This window comes from Myotis lucifugus, unplaced genomic scaffold (genome assembly GCF_000147115.1).
Source record: "Myotis lucifugus unplaced genomic scaffold, Myoluc2.0 scaffold_6, whole genome shotgun sequence".
In the NCBI taxonomy this organism is placed as follows: Eukaryota; Metazoa; Chordata; class Mammalia; order Chiroptera; family Vespertilionidae; genus Myotis; species Myotis lucifugus.
The window spans coordinates 7,550,911-7,570,225 of NW_005871054.1; positions in this window are offsets into that span (position 1 = coordinate 7,550,911).

Genomic DNA, 19,315 nt, shown 5'->3' on the forward strand with positions numbered 1-19,315 from the left:
CCCAACCCCCTGATCGGTCCTGCTCTGTGGGTGATAGAGGGTGGCGCCCCAACCCCTGATGGGCCTGCTCTGTGCGTGACAGGGGGGAGCTCCCAAACCCCTGATGGGCCCTGCTCTGTGCGTGACGGGGGGAGCTCCCCCAACCCCTGATGGGCCCTGCTCTGTGCGTGACAGGGGGGAGCTCCCCAACCCCCTGATGGGCCCTGCTCTGTGCGTGACAGGGGGGAGCTCCCCAACCCCCTGATCGACCCTGCTCTGTGCATGACAGGGGGTGGCGCCGCAACCTCCCCATCGACCCTGCCTTGAGTGTGACAGGGGGCGGTGCCCCAATTCCCCAATCGGCCCTACCCTGAGTGTGACTAGGGGTGGCATCGCAACCTCCCGATCCACCCTGCTCTGTGCATGACAGGGGGCGGTGCCCCAACTCCCCAATCGGCCCTGCTCTGAGCCCGACCAGGGGCTGCACCTAGGGATTGGGCCTGCCCTCTGCAACCCGGGAGCAGGTCTAAGCCAGCAGGTCGTTATCTCCCGAGGGGTCCCAGACTGCGAGAGGGCACAGGCCGGGCTGAGGGACCCCCCCTCCCCCCCGAGTGCACAAATTTTTGTGCACTGGGCCCCTAGTATATATATAAAACCCTAATATGCAAATAGACCGAATAGCAGAACAACCAAACAACTGGTCGCTATGATGTGTGCTGACCACCAGGGGGTGCACGTGGAACATCAGCAGCAGGCAGCAGAGCACAAAACATGGCAGCGGCGGTGGCCACAGTGGGATGGTGGAGCAGGTGAGCAGGGGTGCCACACCAAGGTGGGGCACCGATTGCTGTCATCAGGGCAAGCCTCTGGTGGTTACTGAAAATTCTTTGTTCCTGCGCTGTGGTCTCCCCCCGGCGCTTGCACCTGCTGCCGGCGCCGGCCCTGCTCACACCCCAATTGCTTGGCACCATTAGCTGGTGTGAGTGGCAGGTGCTGGCCCCGATCACCCCTGAGGGCTTCTCCACCTCCCCCTGCTCCTGAGGGGCAACTGGGGGCAGCAGCCACCATTCTCACCTGCTGCTGGCACCAGACCCAGTCGCTCCACACTGTCGATGGGTGCGCCATCAGTGCGTGGGAGCGGCAGCAGTGGCGGGAGTGGGGCTGCTGGCAGGAGGGGCCGGGCGAGGACATGGAGGATGGGTCGAGACCCACCCCTGTGCCCACCACAGCCTCATGGCCCACAGTTCCTTTCAAGGTGCGCAAATTCGTGCACTGGGCCTTTGTAAGTGGGAAGGTGTTAAAGCCATGAACCACCAACCTTGGCCCTGACGCAGAAGCCGGGACATTTCTCTTACTCGGAGTGAACTATGAATTCCACTGTATTGTAGAAGTAGACTGTTTTCAAATGTGGCCACTTCAAAATCCCTGAGACACAAAGACTGCAAAAAAGGATGATAGAAGGGGCATTTGGAGCGTGTCCTTTCCCTTTCCCTTCTCTCGGTGTAATCGCTTACTCCGTTCTTCAACTCCCCCAAGCTTCCAATACCGCTCTCTGAGTGGTAGGAAAGCATCAGGAAGATTAGAAGTGCCAGAGTATGGACGAGCAGTTGCTGCCTGCAGCAGTGAAGTGAGTATGAACTGGTCTCATCCTTCTTTCTTAGGGAAACAGGATCTACAAATATGTGAGGTGGCACTGAGCTAGCCGATAAGCACACTGCAACAACAAATAAACAAAAAACATGGTCTGAAAAAGATTTGAGACATAAGCAAAAATATAGATGATCAATAATGCCATGCCAGCCCGGCCTGCATGGCTCAGCGATTGAATGTCAACCCAGGAACCAAGAGACCACCGGTTCAGTTCCAGGTCAGGGCACATGCCCCAGTTGCGGGCTTGATCCCCAGTAGGGGCATGCAGGAGGCAGCCATCTCTCTCATTGATGTTTCTATCTCTCTGTCCTGCTCCCTTTCTCTCTCTCTAAAAAATCAATAAAAACATATTTCTTAAAAATAATAATAATGCCATGCCATAAGCCAGTGCTAATGAGTTACATAGAGACAATAAATTCTAAATAAAAATTCAGCAGTGGAGAGCTTTTCAGCTATAATAAGTCAGGAAAGACTTCATGGAGCAAATAGGAAATTAGGAAAGACTTGAGATAAGTAAAGATAAATTGAAAGCGTGTTCCACACCAGTCTATGGAATAAAAGAGTAGGTGCAGGAAAGCATTTAGACCAGTGGTTCTCAACCTGTGGGTTACCAATCTGTGGGTCGCGACCCCTGTGGGGGTTGAACTACCCTTTCACAGGGGTCGCCTAAGACCATCGGAAAACACATATATAATTACATATTGTTTTTGTGATTAATCACTATGCTTTAATTATGTTCAATTTGTAACAATGAAAATACATCCTGCATATCAGATATTTGCATTACGATTCATAACAGTAGAAAAATTACAGTTATGAAGTAGCAACGAAAATAATTTTATGGTTGGAAGTCATCACAACATGAGGAACTGTATTAAAGGGTCGCGGCATTAGGAAGGTTGAGAACCACTGATTTAGACACTCTGAATAGAATCGGAGCAAGAGAGAATTCATGTAACATGAGAAGACACATGCCTGAAATGTTAGACTGTGGTTAGAGATGAACCTAGACTAGAGGTTTGTACTATATCCTTAAAACAATGAAGAGCCACTTAATTGGTGTTTGTTTTTTAAAGAGGGTAATCACAAAAACACTAGTAGTGGAAGCATAAGTAAGGTATTAGAACCCTACAGTAGCGCTTGAGGTATTAATCAGAGGTGGTGGCTATGGTCCAGAGAGAAAGGGACATTTTCCTGAGAAAACGTGAAAGTATCTGAAAGGAGTCTCCTAAACAAATGAAATGGATGTAATGTGACATGTTCATATTCTCAGTTATCTTTAATATAACTAATGTTACCCCAGATTGCCCTTTTAGTTAAATGAGCTGCAGGAATAAGTTCTGGGCCTGCCACTTACAGTGTTACCTTAGGCAAATCACTAAACCTCTGATCTCAGTCCACTCATTCAATAAAGTATAACAAGCCTCACCCGGATAGTTGTGAGAATGAAACAGAATATATGTGTGCAAAGAGTTAATTTGCAAAGCTTTAAACAAATGTTATTACCAAATGGCAGTATATACTAACTTCTATTTGAAGAAAGTGTAAAGTAAGACTTGATAATACCCTTTGGAAATAAGCAATCTTTACAAGCAAGAGTAAAACTCATGACACTGTGTTAATTTATGGTATGCAAATCGTATGTCAGTAAAGCCATTAAAAATAACAAAGTTTGACTCATTTTACTTGGCTGCTGCATGTTGATTTCCTATATATTATCATACTAATCACTTCTTTCTATTTAATTTCTTATATGCCAGTCATCTTTAGAGCAGAAGTTATTTCTTATTCATAGAGGGAAAGATTAATTTTTAAATTAAACTTCATGGCATTAGTCTATCATACAGAAGCTATCCTAAGTTTAATGTTTTTATAGGAATACTAACCACTTTGGGTAAACTATACCAGTCACATTGGAAGACATAAAATGCTAGGGCTAAAGGGAATGGGCAAGTATCAGTCATTTGTGGAGAAAAGGAATTTTAAAGTGTTTTTCCCCATCTCCTGTCAAACATTTTTAACAAAGGATAAAGAGGCTCTATCTATTGAGTTGTAGTAGACACTACAGTCTAAGAGAAGATCAAAACAATGAAAAGTTTCCATGATTTTTTTTTATTGAAGGTAGAGTTCCTCTATATTCTCTACCCAATAAAGATAAAATAACCAGGTCAGATAAGTAAGAAAAGGCCTCTTTAACCCACGTTTGAAAAGAACCCATTCTGGAAAGCATTCCTAGATACCCAGAGAGTCTGTCTTTCAGGTGTAACCGCTATGACTCTATGCAGTGCACAGGCATCTCCAACTTCAGCACTTCATTTGACATTCCTAATGCAAACATTAGCCCTGGTAATAATTCTTTTTTTGTGTGCTCCTGGTAATAATTCTGTCATAGTGTGGCTTATAATAAAGCCCCTATTCAAACTCTTGAATGAGGTCTCTAATCTCAAAGAGAGAGAATGAAAAATCAGTCATATAGCTAACAACATGTTGCTTTCAATACATTTTAAATGTTTTAAGTCGATTATAATAGGGGTAACATCTAGTTGTCAGATCTGGATCACTGAAATCTAACATCATTACAGATTCTTCCTAAGTGGACCCATAGGCAAATTAATGTGCCTTCTCTAAAATTTGTGCAGTGTTTCCTAGTAAGAGTAATGGGAGGTTCCTATAGAAGATATTAATTTGTGTTTTAAAACATTAAATATGTGTGTTGGTCTCATGGTAGGTAGGTTCCTGTAATAACAATAACAATAATTATTATTACTACTTCTTAATTTTTAGTAGTTTTGTGTTACCTTCAGATATACTTTCTAGAACATTGTTCAGGCTTAGGAAATTGTAATAATCTCCCTTTAAGAATCACAGGATTCTAGAGCTGGAAAGTATCTTAGAGATACCTTAATTTTACTACTAGAGGCTCAGGTGATGCCAAGAACGAGGAAAGTCCATAACAACAACTTTATCAAGTGCTTGTAGAGTCAAACAGACGATTCCTGAGTTCCACTGTGGGGAGGAGGGATTCATAGTGCTGCACAGAAAGTGCCATGGAATGGTGTGATGGGGAAACCCTTTCAGTTCAGAAGAAAAAATTCTGGAGCCAGTCTGCCCAGATTGTAATCCTTACTCTGCCACTTAGTAGTCCTTTGGCCTTGGACAGGCTACCTCATCTCCCTAAGCCCCAGCTTCCCCATCTGTTAAATGGTACCTATTTCATAGACTTGTTGGAAAGACTGAGTAAATCAAATACATAGAAAGTAATCCAGGGCCCCACATGGATGTTCCTTTGTCTTATAGAGCAAAGATTGTGTAGGATCAGGGGGACATGCCCACCCAGGACACATCACCCCATCCTCCCTTTTGGGCCATCCAGGTATCTGAGAGCCTGGAATGACCTGGCTGTCTTCTGGCTGCTTGTGGGAGTGCACTCTCCTAGGTCAGAGGATGACCTGAAGGGCCGGCTATTTGTGAAGTGGGAGGGCATGTACTTGGATGTATGGGCCAAATGTCCACAAACGTGTGTGCAAAGCCCCTCATGGTGCAGACACAGTAGGACGTGGGAGGAAGGGAAGCAGCCTGGAGGCCACTTCTCACACTGACACATTCGGGCATGGAACTGGAGGGAATCTAAGATTTCTACATGTGAACCTCTTCTTCCGGGTTGTTGTGAAGGCACATTTGACAAGGTAAGAGGAAAGAACATTGTATGTATGTATGTACGTATGTATTTAATAAAATTATTTTATTTTTTAATTAAGTCTTTATTATTGAAGGTATTACATGTGTTCCCCTATTTCCCCCATTGACCCCTTCTAGCCTGCCCTGGCCCCCCCGCCCCAGGCCTCCACCACCCTATTGTCTGTGTCCATGGGTTATGCATAGTATTTAATAGACAGTTTGCTCAATATCTAACTTTTAAGTGTGTAGACATATGGAATGGCCTCCTTTAGTATTCAGGCCCTGCCCACACCAGTATGAGGGGTAAGCCGGGTGCCTTGCATTCAATAGAAAGCATTCAATCCATGTGACCATGATTATCACTGTCATTACTATAAGAAAGTGACTCTTCTCTCAAAAGGTAGCAAAATAAAATCTTTCCTTCCCCCCACTGAGCAGAGAGAACGCAGCCTGCCAACAGAACCCTGATGGACGAGCACTCAGCGATTTCTAAAGGCCAAACCACTCTTCAGATGAATGAGCATGACGGGAGGTAAGCAAAGCCCTCTGCAAAGATCAACGAGAGAGATTCCACACTAAACATGGACTCAGCATCAGCATTTGTCAATATGAAGAGTGAGAACTCCTCAGGGAGGTCTCTCAGCACAGAGGTGCTGGGGTGAGAGCCCTTTGGCAAGAGGGTGACCAGGAGATTAAGGTGAAGAGGAAGCCAGACCTGAGTAGACCAGAATACAGTTATTATCGTGGCTTCGGGGCTAGGTGTTAGCATAGTTTTTCTTTTCTTTTCTTTTTTTTTAAAATTGACTTCAGAGAGGAAGGGAGAGGGAGAGAGAGATAGAAACATCAATAATGAGAGATAATCATTGATCAGCTGCCTCCTGTATGCCCAACACTGGGCATTGAGCCCACAACCCAGGCATGTGCCCTGACCTGGAATCAAACCATGACCTCCTGGTTCATAGGTTGATGCTCAACCACTGAGCCATGCCGGCCAGACCATTAGAGTAATTCTAATATTTTCTTTTCAGAACTCAACCGGTCACCTTTCAAGATCCCTGTAGTACCCAAGGGTTTAGGCTGCCCTTGACCAAGTCAAACTTAGACCTAACAGCACGAGGTTAATGTTCCTATAAAGTGTGAACATTTTAATAGGATATGCTTGAAGGGTAACACTTAAAGACTTGAGTTATTCTAATGGAATTTTAGGCCCTGTGAAAAGCAAGGGACTTTTTTTTTTTTTAATCCTGGAAACTGACTTGCCTTGGAGAAATCTCATTTCACTCATTAATAACCTGCACAGTTATATAGCAACGGTTGATTAGTTATAGGACACAAGAAGGAAAACATCAACGCGGCAAGTGTTTGCTGAGTGCCTATGATGGGCCAGAAACTGGGTGTTTACTGGGTGTTTACTGGGGATAGGGTCCTGCCGGCAAAAGCTAAGTATGTTCCAAAGGAACCAGAGAGGGCTCCACAGCAACAGGAATAGCCTTAGAAAAATGCAGTTTGTCCTTTCTTCCTTGACCACAAACCTTCAGAAAGCAAGGGCTGTAGTTAAAGGTGTATTTTACCAAAAAAAAAAAAAAACCACAAAAGTTCAATACATTAGAATGTGATGAAGAGTTTCTTTTTCATCAAATTTTCTTTTAAAATGTAAGACTCGTAATATGTACACTTCTTTCTCTAACCTGGGGTCTGGTCTTTAGATCCTCTTGAAATACTGGGATGTCTCAAACATGAAATTTGTTTTTTTAATTCTGCATTTATCTCTTTGTACATAATAAATAGGTTGAATCATGACGGTGCTAAAATTGACAGCCCAAGGAGATTTTTATCTCTTCCACAAGAGGGAGACATAGGACTATGTCTTTAAAACAGGATCTTGGTTTGTGTCCCAAGGGATCAACCCATACAGAAATGATTTCCTTACTAAATCTAAAAGGAAAAAAGTACAAATAAATTATATTTACGGGATTAGATTTTTTCTAGTTTCCTGTCAGTTTCAAGGGTATTTGGATAGCTGGTTTGCTTTATAAAATTAGCAATAGAAAAAACAGTTGAGTAGAAAGAAGAAAATGGGTGCTGCAGATAGATATGGAGCTGAATATGTCAACCACCCTCCAAGTTCCTTTCTTTGGTTGCTACGGTAACTCCCTGGTTTACTCCCCCCGCCCCTTATTTAACTCAGCTCTGAAATTAGTAGGATATTGGATCTCCAGTCAAATTACTTGGTCCAATCCCATCTCTACCATTTACTAAACATGTAACTCAGCACGTGATTTAATACTATGGCTGTCTCAGTTTCCCCAATTGTAAATGGGGATGATGATTAACTGAGAATAAGCATGCAAAACATTTAGCACAGTTCCTGGCACTCACTGCTCATTCAATAAATTTGCAGTCATCACCAAATCACCAACATGCCCTTGACTATGCTTTCTGGACAGACTCATCAAAACACTTATTTCACCATATTATATGAAGAAGCATGATTCTCGGTATTGGCCAATCCCAGACAAGAGAAAACAATACTTTTAGGGCTAAACAGTATGATCTAATTTGAATATCTTTAACTTGCTGCTAAAATGTCAAATTGTTCAGTTTTTGATTCAATCAAATTATGTGATTGATGAATCATTCCATTCTGTTTGCCATTTTGAATCTGTATAGTTTCACTTTCACTAAAAAGTACATAAAGCAAATTTATGCAGAAGGACACATTTTTACCACCTATTTCTTCTTTTAAATAGATTTTTACATACCCCAATCCATGTTTCTATTTCAGCATTTACTCTAATTATTTTTTAAAAAGAGAGAGAGAATAAAATAAGCACCATTCCCCAAATTATACAACCTTAATGAGCAAGTTCAGCCTACTTGTTCAGATGCTGGTTTTATTTTACTACTATCCTCATCTGCCTTTCCTTCTGGATATTGCTAATTGTCAGGATTGAAGCAGATCTTTCAACATCCATCCTTTCCACTGTCATTAATTTTTTAAATTGTCAAAATAATGTTCCTTATTAACAACCAATCGGCCTGTTCCCAGCTGGTCGAGATTAAGTTAGTCTGTTGATTTGGTTGTTTTGGTTTTGTTTTTCCTTCTAAACTGTCCAATGTTCTTGCTAGCATCTCTTAGCTAATGAATGATTTAACCTCTACACGGAGTAGTCTTTTGAATTTGAAAGCTTTGCTTTTGCTGGAATCATTTCTCATTTCAGTCTGCTTACTCTCAATGGCACTCAAGCCCTTGGTAGCAATGAGGGCTGGCACGGTACCATCCACCCACACCCAGCGTCCCCCTGCCCCAGCCTGGTGGCAGGACCTGCAGAGAAGTCCGAGGCCACGAGCAGAGATCCGGCTAAGAACCCTGGGCAAGGAGAATCAAAGGACCCATCAGTATAGGAAAGCTTGTTTCCCGTGAGCTGGATAAGCCAATACTTTCTTTTTCTTTTCTTTTCTTAAGTTTTTTTTTTTTATTGATTTTAGAGAGAGAAAGGGAGAGGGAGAGAGAAAAACATCAATCAACGGCCTCCTTCATGCCTACTACTGGGGACTGAGCCCACAACCTGGGTATGTGCCCTGATTGGGAATCAAACCAGCAACCCTTTGGTGCATGGGCTGACGCTCAAGCAACTGAGCCACACCAGCCAGGGCAAGCTGATACTTTCTCAAATTATACTGCAGTTTCCACGTTTTACCTTTGTAATCAATGTGACTCAGCTGCACTCTGAGATTTTTGAGAGCTGTTTTTGGAAATTAGAGGAACTTCACCTGTGTGACCTCTGGAACTTATTTTAATGGTTCACTTGCTTACTAGTAACGTTGTCAGAGGGAAGTAAGCCCATCCTTTCAAACAAAATATGAGAGGAAAAACATAGTGTGGTTGTTACTTTGGTGCCAATGAAACACACTTCCCAGAATTCATGCCCTTGAGTCTGGTCTTAGCCATGTGACTTGCTTTGACCAAAGGGACATGAGCAAGTGTGGTGAAAGCAGAGGCTTAATAAGGACTTGCATGTGGGGGAGCGGCCTCTTGAAATGCTCACTTCCTCTGAAGGGTGAAAGGCCCTGTGGAAGGAGACCGTGGAAGCCATTTGGCCGTTCTAGCTCCAACCAAGCTCCCTTGAAATGCAACAACGTGAGTGGCCTCAGGCACACATCGTGGAGCAGACGGTCCTCCCAGGGCAGCTGAGACAGCCAAATGAATGAGAAATAACACATCATTGTTTAGCTACCTTGTTTGGGGATGGCTTGTTACACAGCAATGGGCTTCTTGAGGATTTATCGCCTAGTGCTGCTATGGAGATACCCATATTGCCTTCCTTTCATCTCAGCCAAGAAACAAGGTCCTTCTTTGCCCTCATCGTTGCATGTCTCCTCCAGATACACATGGTTCTCTTTGTTTTACCCCAGGAGCCAACCTGGTCCACAGAGCTGCCTGTGATGGGAGCAGCCACCTGCCCAAGCCCCTGACTGCAAGGATGCAGGGAGATGGTAGCGGGGCGCTCTATTACAATGAAGAAGACCTGCAGGGAGGGCAGGGGATAAAAACACTGAGAGGACTTTGGGGGGGGTGCAGAAGAGGGAGGGAAACTGAGAAAGCCTGGGTCTGGACTGATAGGTGTCCTAAGGGTAAAATAAAGGGCTGTTGGAATCCGTCCTCTGAACTCTGTGTTTGCTTCCGCATCTAAAGTCAGACTTTCCCTGATAATGGCCGAAACTCCCTGCCTTCCAGCTGGTGAAGGCCTGGTGGAGAAGTTACCCATCGCGGGATCACCATCCTTGGACAAAGGTGAAGAGAAAGGACCCTAAGACGTGAACAGCTGCGTGTATTTGAAACTCTCATTTCTTAGTCAAGACTGGTGAGCAGAAAGTCAGGATGGAGCAGCAGCTGAGCAGAGGGTGAATGTCGAGTGGCACACAGGCATTAGCAGGGACCTTCCACGGAGCAAGGCCAGGAAAGTGCTGGGAGTTTCAAAGCGACTCAGTACAGCTAGTGAAGACTAAGAAAATGACTTGTGCCCTAGAAGCAGCAGGTGGATGACAGAAAAGGATCATTGTTTGTTTGTTTTTTACAATCGTGAAGTAAAACTAAAGTGGGATAAGAGCGGTGATAAAGGACCCCTACCCTGAAAATAAGTGTCAGATGTAAGTGGCACACCTCTCTGAGGAGCCCTCGGGCCAACACAGCCTAGTGTCTGGGAGAGGAAACCAGGATTCAATGGCTTTTCTTCTCTGTGCATTCTGAACCAACAGCTCCCTCCCCCCTGCCTCCTGCCCCCTGCCCCCTGCCCCACTTCCCCTTCTCCTAGATGGCTGTTCTCTCTGTGGCTTGCTCTGGTATAAAATTAGGATGAACTGTCATTCCCCTTTACCTGGGGAGAAATTAATTCAAATCGAAGTCCTGTCCTGGCATATCTGTTCTTCCTCCAAGCTAAGAGCAAACCTGACCACACTGCATTTGGGGAGGCACAGGCCCCATTGCCTCGGGCTAGGGCTTTGCTTGCCTTGCTCACCACAGAGTATGATGGTGCATGGCACCATTAGACACACAGTAAATGCACCGAATGAAGGCACACGCCAGACTGTATTTTTGGCCTTGTATCTGCTCATTCCTGCTGCTCCCCAGGACCTCCTGTCTTCCAGAACACTGTTTCAGACCTGGGATGCTGAAGCTGCCATACCCCTCTACCTGAGACAGAGCCCATTGAAATCAAGGGTGGGAGGAAATATGGATTTGATCACTTTTAGACTTTATTTGAACTTTAACTCACCAGGGCAAGGTAATTTGATTTCTAAATTAAATTCCTTTGGACTTTGCTGTCTTGGATTTGAACATGCAAGTAGGTCTTACCTTGAAACAGTCATTTCTCCCTGAGAATTTGTCATGAAAGAGGGGTTTATATTCACATCTGGGGCCGCTTTGTACTGCATTTTATTTTTGGAGTGTCTTATGTTATCACTTTCTCTTGTTGAAGAACCTTGGGCCCTAGCTGGTTTGGCTCAGCGGATAGAGCATCGGCCTGTGGACCAAAGGGTCCCAGATTCTATCCCAGTCAAGGGCATGTCTCACAGTTGCAGGCTCAATTCCCGGCCCTGGTCGGGGCACATGCAGGAAGCAACCAATCGATGTGTTTCTCTCAAATTGATATTTCTCTCTGTATTTCCCTCTCTCTTCCACTGTCTCTAAAAATCTGTGGGAAAATATCCTCAGGTGAGGATTAAAAACAAAAACAAAAAAAAAGAACTTTGGGATAGACAATGTGCATGGACGTTTAAACCAGGTCAGAATGGGGAGTCAATTTCCAGCTCTGTGTAGAGCAAGCATGTCAAACCTGGGGCCTGCGGGCTGCGAGTTTGACATGCTTGGTGTAGCGTAACCTTGGAGCTTGAAGTGCAGTTCTGACCCAACTCAGAGCCTTCTGCGGTCAAAATCTAAACTACGCAGCAGATTTTGGGAGGCCTGAAGTTTATACAATTTGGGGGGGGGGGTGGAGTTAAGAAAAAAAGAGCCTAACATGATGAATACAAAACCAGATACAGGGCCATGAAAGGGGCCTGAGTGAGAGGTCATGAAGCACCAGCATCCTTCGCTTTGTGACAAATCCAGCTCTGCCGCCAGCAGCGGTGGAGGACACCCCAAAGAAGCAGTGGCTAGCCCACCCAGATGGGAGCAGGACCCTCCTGATGGAGCACTGAGCTCCCCGAGATGGCCACCCCCTGGCTAACCACAGGCTTAGCAGCTGTTGAAAACTCATCTAAAATGATTTGGTTATTCACAATAATAACTATGGTCTCCCTTGGAACCTACAAAATTATAATGAAAGTAAGCCTGAGATCGAATTCTGCCACCCATAGCAATGTCGAGGAGCAAGCAGGCGCAAAAAAGCCTACGGCCTGCTCTGGGACCTTGGTGACATCCCAGCTCCATTCTGTGCATGGAAGGTTGTGGGGCGCTGTTTCTCTCTTTTCCATGTCCCGCATGGAAAAGGAAACAGTCCATTTGCTGAGTGGAGGAGCTGGGGATTAAGAAATTAAAGAAAGACCAAGATGCAGAAATAGATTTTAAGCTGGGGCCAGGTGGGCGCCATCCTCTCTGATGGAGAGGTGGCAAAAGCGGGCTGAGCCACACAGCAGGTTTATTTTAAAGGCCTAGATTTACATATCTAGTTCCGCCCCTGCCTGATTAACATGTCCAGCCTTATTGGGGAAGCATGTTCCCAGGGCGTGGCTCTGCCTATGCTCTGAGTTCAGCTGACAATAATTATAAGAAAATGCCTAGGTGCCTCCCAGGCAGGCCTCTACAGAAGGTGAACCTGATGACGACATGACAATATTCTGATGACAGGAAACAGATTCAGGCACCAGAATCCTCCACTAAATATTTCAGGTTTTTTCTTCTTCTTCTAAGAACAAGGACATTCTCCTACATAAGAACAGTGCCAATAGTAAACACAGAAAGTTCACGATCAATTCAAACCTATTATCTAATTCACATTCCATATTCAAGTTCCGCCACTGTCTCCATAATGACCTTCACAGCTTTTTTTTTTTTTTTTTTTTTTTTTTAGTCCAGGATCTATTCCAGGATCACACATTGCATTTAGTCATCAAGTTTCATCTGGAACAGTTTCTCAACCATTTTTTTGCCTTTCTTGACCTTGACATTTTCAAAGAGTAAAGACCAGCAAGTTTGTATAATATTCCTCATTCTGGCATTGTCTGATGCTTCCTCACGATTAGATTTAGGGTGTGCATTTTTGGCAGGAATGCTACAGGAAGGATGCTGTGTCCTCAGTGCATAGCAGGAGGCCCATAATATTGGTTTGCCCAGTATTGAGTAGTGCTAATTTTGATGGCTTGGTTAATGGGGCGCCCAAGATTCTTAACGATGAAGTTACTACTTTCCTTCTTCATAACTAATAAGCAACATCCAGAAAGACACTTTGAAACTATATAAATATATGGTTTGTCATGAAACTTACCCATTATTTTGGACAACACTGATGAGTTTCTAATTCCACTATTTCTTTTATTTTTATTGTTGAATTTCTGTTATAAGGGAGAATTTTCCCTTCTCCGTTAATTAACTAATTAGTTAATATCAGTATGAATTAAGATCCTATAATTACTCATGCTTATTGAGTGCCTGCCAAGAGTTAGGCTTGGGCAGTTAGGTACAGGGGATTTAATGTAAACAAAACAGACATGGGCCTGGGCTCACTTTTTGGTTTTGCTATGAGAGAAAATTAAATAATGTTAACCGTACCTGGTATTTAATAAATATTAGATGCTCAATAAAAATCGGGTATTAAAATTCTAATATTGGAAAGAGGACAAGTGATCATTGTTTACTACATAGTACTAAGAGAACTGACTAGAAACTGGGAAAAATAATGAAGTTACAGGCATTCCTGGTAAAGAACATCAAAATAAATTTCAGAAGAATTGATTGAAGTGTAAACATTGTATTAAAAAAATCACAAAATAACCAGGTTTTTAGATTTATGAAAGATGACAGTATTGGAGTAATGAAGTCACAAAGAAGGGAGTGGAGAATGGATCCTGATATTGAAATATTTTTGAATTCCAAAACCAAACAGCAGGCTAGGGAACATATTTTCACTCTGTACAGCTGACAAAGGGCAACAATCTAGAGACAGCATTTCAATCCATAACCAAATCACGGACTTCAATAAATAAGTGGCTAAAGAAGTTGTGGTGGATATTTGTCGTGGTTTTTATGTTTTTATTCTTATTTTATTTTATTTTATTTTTTGGACAACTGTGATAGAATAATGCCCACCCCCCACCCTCTCGCCCAAAGAGTTCCAGGTCCTAATCCCAGACTCTAGGACTACGTTACATCCCATGTTGTTTGTGCTTGATAATCAACTGACCTTAAAATGGGGCGATTGTCCTGGATTGTGCGGGCTGGTGCAGTGCAGTCACACGGGTCCTCAAAAGCGGATGGAGACGTACACCTTCAGGGGGGTGTGCGGTGAGGAAGGCGTCCACTAGGGCTGGCTTGGAAGCTGGAGGAAGAGAGCCACCAGTCAGGGCACGCGTCCCTCTAGACGCCAGAAAAGCCAGGAAAACATTCTCCCCGGAGCCTCCGGGAAGGAATGCACCCATCATCTAACTTACAGAAGTCTACGAGAATGAAATTGTGTGGTTCTCAGCCATGAGTTTATGGTAACGTGTTACGGCGGCAAAGGAAAGCTAATACAGCCACCAGCTTTGAACCCTGCTCCTATGTTTGCCGCATCCACCGCCTCTTGAGGCCCCACCTCCGGGTCCTTTTCCCAACCTCCCTGGCGGCGAGGAGGTCCGTGGGCCGAGGCTGCCAATGGTACACACGTGCACGACTTGGAATGGAGCCGGTACCGTGGAGGAGGAGAGGGCCTGTCTGATCCGCTGTGGTCCAGCCAGCAGTGCGACCCTGCCGCACCGGGCGCTCGGGGGGTGCGCGCAGTGGCGAGTTCAGGGAGCCCATCCTGCCGCAGGACTCTGGGCTCCGCTCTTGGCTGTAAACACGCTAAGCCTGGTGCTCGGCCCTCCTGGCGATTCTTAATAAGCTCCTTTTCTGTTAAATTGGCCACAGTTGTTTTTGTGTGGCTTGTGACTCAGAGCCTCGGTGGACCAGGTATGAACAGATAATTTTCTCAAAAGGAAAAGGAAACGGCAAGCATTAGTAGAGAGAGTTTACCCTCGTGGGCGGTCAAAGGAATGCAAAGCGGGCCCAAAATAAAAAGTCATGTTTACGAGACTGTACCCTTGTTTACGGCTAGTAGCTAAGTGGATGTATTGTTCCGGAAGGGGTAATGGAACCATGACGCAAAGCCTGTCCTCAGCAGATCCCAAGAAAATGAGGCCAGGTGTGAAACTTCCGTGTGTTTGTATGAGAGAGAAATGATTGAAGTGTTGGGCTGGGGATAACACCTGTATGAGGACCATGGGAGATGTTTGGGGAATGAAGGGGTGAAGACCCACTACCAGTTTCCTGAAATGTAAAGTTCCCGAAACTGTCAGGGTGGCTGAGGTCAGAGCAGAGGCGGGGACATCCTGAGAGGACATTTCCACAAAGGTGGGGAGAGACGGCTCCCAGGTGTGTGCCCTGTAGGGAGGGAGGTCCTTAAAGCAGAATAGGGCCGGAAGCGGCCTACCTGAGGGAGTGTCTGCCCCCAGAGAACTGCCCTGGGAAAGGCTGTCATTTGAGGAACCCAAGCCTCAAGGCGGGGCATGCCCTTATTGCTAAATACCCAGCGTTTGGGGGCGTTTTTCTAACTGAGGGTGCGTCAACCCGTGGAAAATGAGATAGGGACCACAAAGTCTCGGTAGCAACATGGCAAAATATTTGTGATGTAAATTTAAGTGGAAATACTACACAGAAGAAGTAGTCTGATGTTTAACTGTGTAGGACTTTGCACATGAGGGAAGGAGTTAAGATGCACAGACAGTGGGGAGACTCAGACATCAGAGCAAAGACACCACAGAAGTCAGAGGACAGAGGGGCCCAGTGGCCCGTTCCGGGAGCTGGAGTGAACATCTGACCTTCTCGGCTGGCGCCCATCAGCTCCCAAAGCTTGTCTTCGCCTCCTGTGGGTGAAGGAGACTTAAGAAACCTGTCTGCACAGACTGTGGGCTGTTCTTTGATTTTTCCTAACACCAGACACGGACATGGGTTTTGTGCTGGGCCCTGGTTTGTTTTGTCACCTTTCTGAGGCTACAGCACCCAGCTCAAGGGAGAATCCTTCCACCTTTCCCTCCCTCCCTCTTCTCTTCCTTCCGAATAGTTATGTGTCCCATGTGCTCTTTATCTGGTCTTAGATTTGACCCAGAAAGGACTTCAGCATGTAGACAAGTCCACATCTGGGCAGCTACAGGTTTGCAAGTCTGAATCAGGCACCAGCCACCCTCCAGTCACACTGCACATGCCTTTGAGAGCAATCTCTCAGCTTGCACACAGAGCAACGTGGGTGCGAAGAGTCGGTGAAGAGCTGTGACTGAACTCAGGCTTGAGTGGCTGGAGAGTGGACCTGGCACTGGCCATGGTCGTCCTTTCCCTAAAAGCCCACTTTTGGGGGATGGTTTATGCACCTGAGACCCCCTCCTGGCTGGCACTGGCTCCATGACAGTTGCTTCTCAGCCCAGAGAAGGGCAGGGGAAGAATCTAGGTGAGGGACATCAGTAGACGGTTTAGTCTGAGAGTATGGCCTCTGCAAAGACGTGTCAGAACTCGAATCCGCAGCTGCTGTTGACACAAGGGCTTAACTCTCTACGCCCGAGTGTGCTCCTCTGTATAATCAAGGCAACCATTACCCCACACAGCTGCTATGAGGACCGGGCAAGATAACGCAACTCAAGTGCTTAGCACACAACGTTATACCCAGGCTGTTGTCGTTGGCAAGACAGAGTCATTCCACCTGGAGAGAACAAAGGGTGGAGATGCGTAAAACAGAGCCCCATCCCTGGACCGCTGCTGGTTCTTTCCCAGCAGCCCCTCGGGCATGTTTGGGCCCAGCTTGGCCTGCCCCTGTTCCTATGGGGCACGTTCACACTCACACCGCCACTTACACCGCTGAGGTCCTGGGCACACACCCTCTCTCAAGCTGAAGAGAACACAGCGGAATGGGGGTGATGCCGGGGGACAGGCCGGTCACGGGGTCAGCCAGACCTCGGCAAAGCCTCAGAACTCGGCGCTGTGGTCTGGTTCTGCCACCTCCGGCGTGGCTCTCTGCCTCCTGTCCCCTGCAGTGAGAGTTCTGGACTCAGCTATTCCGATACCCCGTGACAAGTGTCTACATCACCGGGTCATTGCGAGGAGAGAGGAGTTACCACATGTAAAGTACAGGTGGCACCTGCGCATACAGTAAGAACTCGGCACGTGCTGGCTCAGTCACAGCCGGTGCAGGAACGGCGTTCCCTTGGAGGGGCCCCAAGTGCGATGAGGCAGCCGAGGAGGGAACACGGGCCCTCCCTGGCCCTACATCCCGAGGAGCTGGGTCATGAGGGGAGCCAGCTGCTATGTGTCCGCAGCCGGGCGGCTTCCCAGAGACGCAACCGTGATGGAGAAATGACGTCAATCCCAAGGGTCAGAGCAAAACAGATAACGTCAGGACAGGTTTGCCTTTGCAAATGTTCTATGGAATTTAAATCCGTTCCCCTCCTGGCAGAGGAATGCCAGGCTCTGCTGCTTTGGCAGCCCTGGGCCTGCCTCGGCACCCCAGCCCAGGCACATGGGACTCCGTGGCCGTTTAAGTCATTACTGCTCTGGGTAATCTGACCTCCTGCCAGTGATGGAAACTTTGTAAGAAACGGGGTGCTGAGTGAAGAGCGAGCTGCTCCCTCATGGGCGGGGCGCTGGGCGGGCGGGGGCGGGGGGGTGGTCACACATATTGTCTCTCTGCCAAGTACAGTTCCAGCCATAAACTCAGGCACACAGGGCTTCCCCAAAGAAACAGATGTCAGCACCTTTTGGAGGGCTTTATTTCAAAAGAAAAATTTCATTCCTTAGACAAGCATTTGGTTAATTCATAGTTATGGCCTCCCACCTGAGCTCCTTTCGCTGCTGAGCTGTAGAGTCTGCAGCGGCCCCAGTGAGGGCTGCAGAAGGCGGCCAGGGGGCCAGACCCAGAGGCCTCCTGACAGGTAACCCGCAGCTGTTCTCTGCAGATAGCACCTGGGAGGGAAAACCCAGGGGCAACGTTGAATACATTAGCAAATGTGCTTTAACTTGTACAGAGAGCCAGGCGGCACGGCTCAGTGGTGTTGACCTAGGAACCAGGAGGTCATGGGTGATTCCTGGTCACGGCACATGTCCCGGTTACGGGCTCAATCCCCAGGGTGGGGCATGCAGGAGGCAGCCGATCAATGATTCTCTCTCATCATTGATCTCTCCCCCCCTTACTCTCTGAAATCAATAATATGTATATATTTTTAAATTAAAAAATAAAATGTAAAGAGATTCAAGCCTGACTCTAAGAGGAGACTCTTCTCACCATCTCTCCTTTTCAAAGAAAAAATGGTTCTTTCAGAAAAGTCCCCCCTCCCCTATTTCTCAAATCCCCCCCTCCTTTGGGCCAGCACTTTTCATGTCACATATACAGCATTTGAGTGCTCCCCCCTCCACCACACACACACACACACACACACACACACACACACGCACACGGTGAGGGCTTTAGCACACAAGCCAGCCTGATGTTGTCATTCTTTGATGTGGTTTTCTCAGTCTCACCCAGTGATGGACACTGGGCACTGGGGCCCATCCCCACCTGCATCTACTCTGCAAAGGCCTGTGGTTTGCATAGTCCAGGACACCCTGGCTCCCTGAGGTGCTTTCCCTTGTATGGATGTGGTTCAGGGATGCCAAACCTAAATTAATCCATTCAGAGCAAAACTCAGGGCTTTGTCCTGTTTGGGGGAGGAGGCGCCCCCTTCACTCCTCCTACACAAGGAAGCAGCGCCATCATCAGGAAGTGAGCCCTAAACCGGCCTGAGAGCAGGGCAGGCCGAGGAGCCAGCGAGCACCTGCTGGGTAAGGATGAGGCTGAGCACTTCTGCCGCAAATCAGCATTGAAACGCAGCCTGCCGCAGCCTGTTTCAGCTGTGCGGCCGGACAACCTCTTCTGTTTAAACCATTTGGATGTGGTTTTGTTACTGAACTGTGAAGACTAATGAAATCATCTTTGAAAAATAAACACAGAGAGCCTCCTCCTGGCCTGGGAGAGAAGGAACTGGCTCGTGGGGTGCAGTGCTCCTCACCTCATTTCTTCAACCTCCTTAAGATCATTAGACCCGGGCTCAGAGGAGGCGGGTGGATGTAAGGAGTCAGGCGGATTGTCAGCCCCCGGGGCTGCTTCAGAGTGGCTGGCGCTCAGTGGGTGCTTTGCATGAGTGATGAGAGGACACTGACTTGGCTGGATGGGGGAGGAGCCGTGATTCCGACCAGCCTGGGCGCGGAGCCCCACGCTCCTTCCCCAGAGGAGGCTGCGCACCCTGG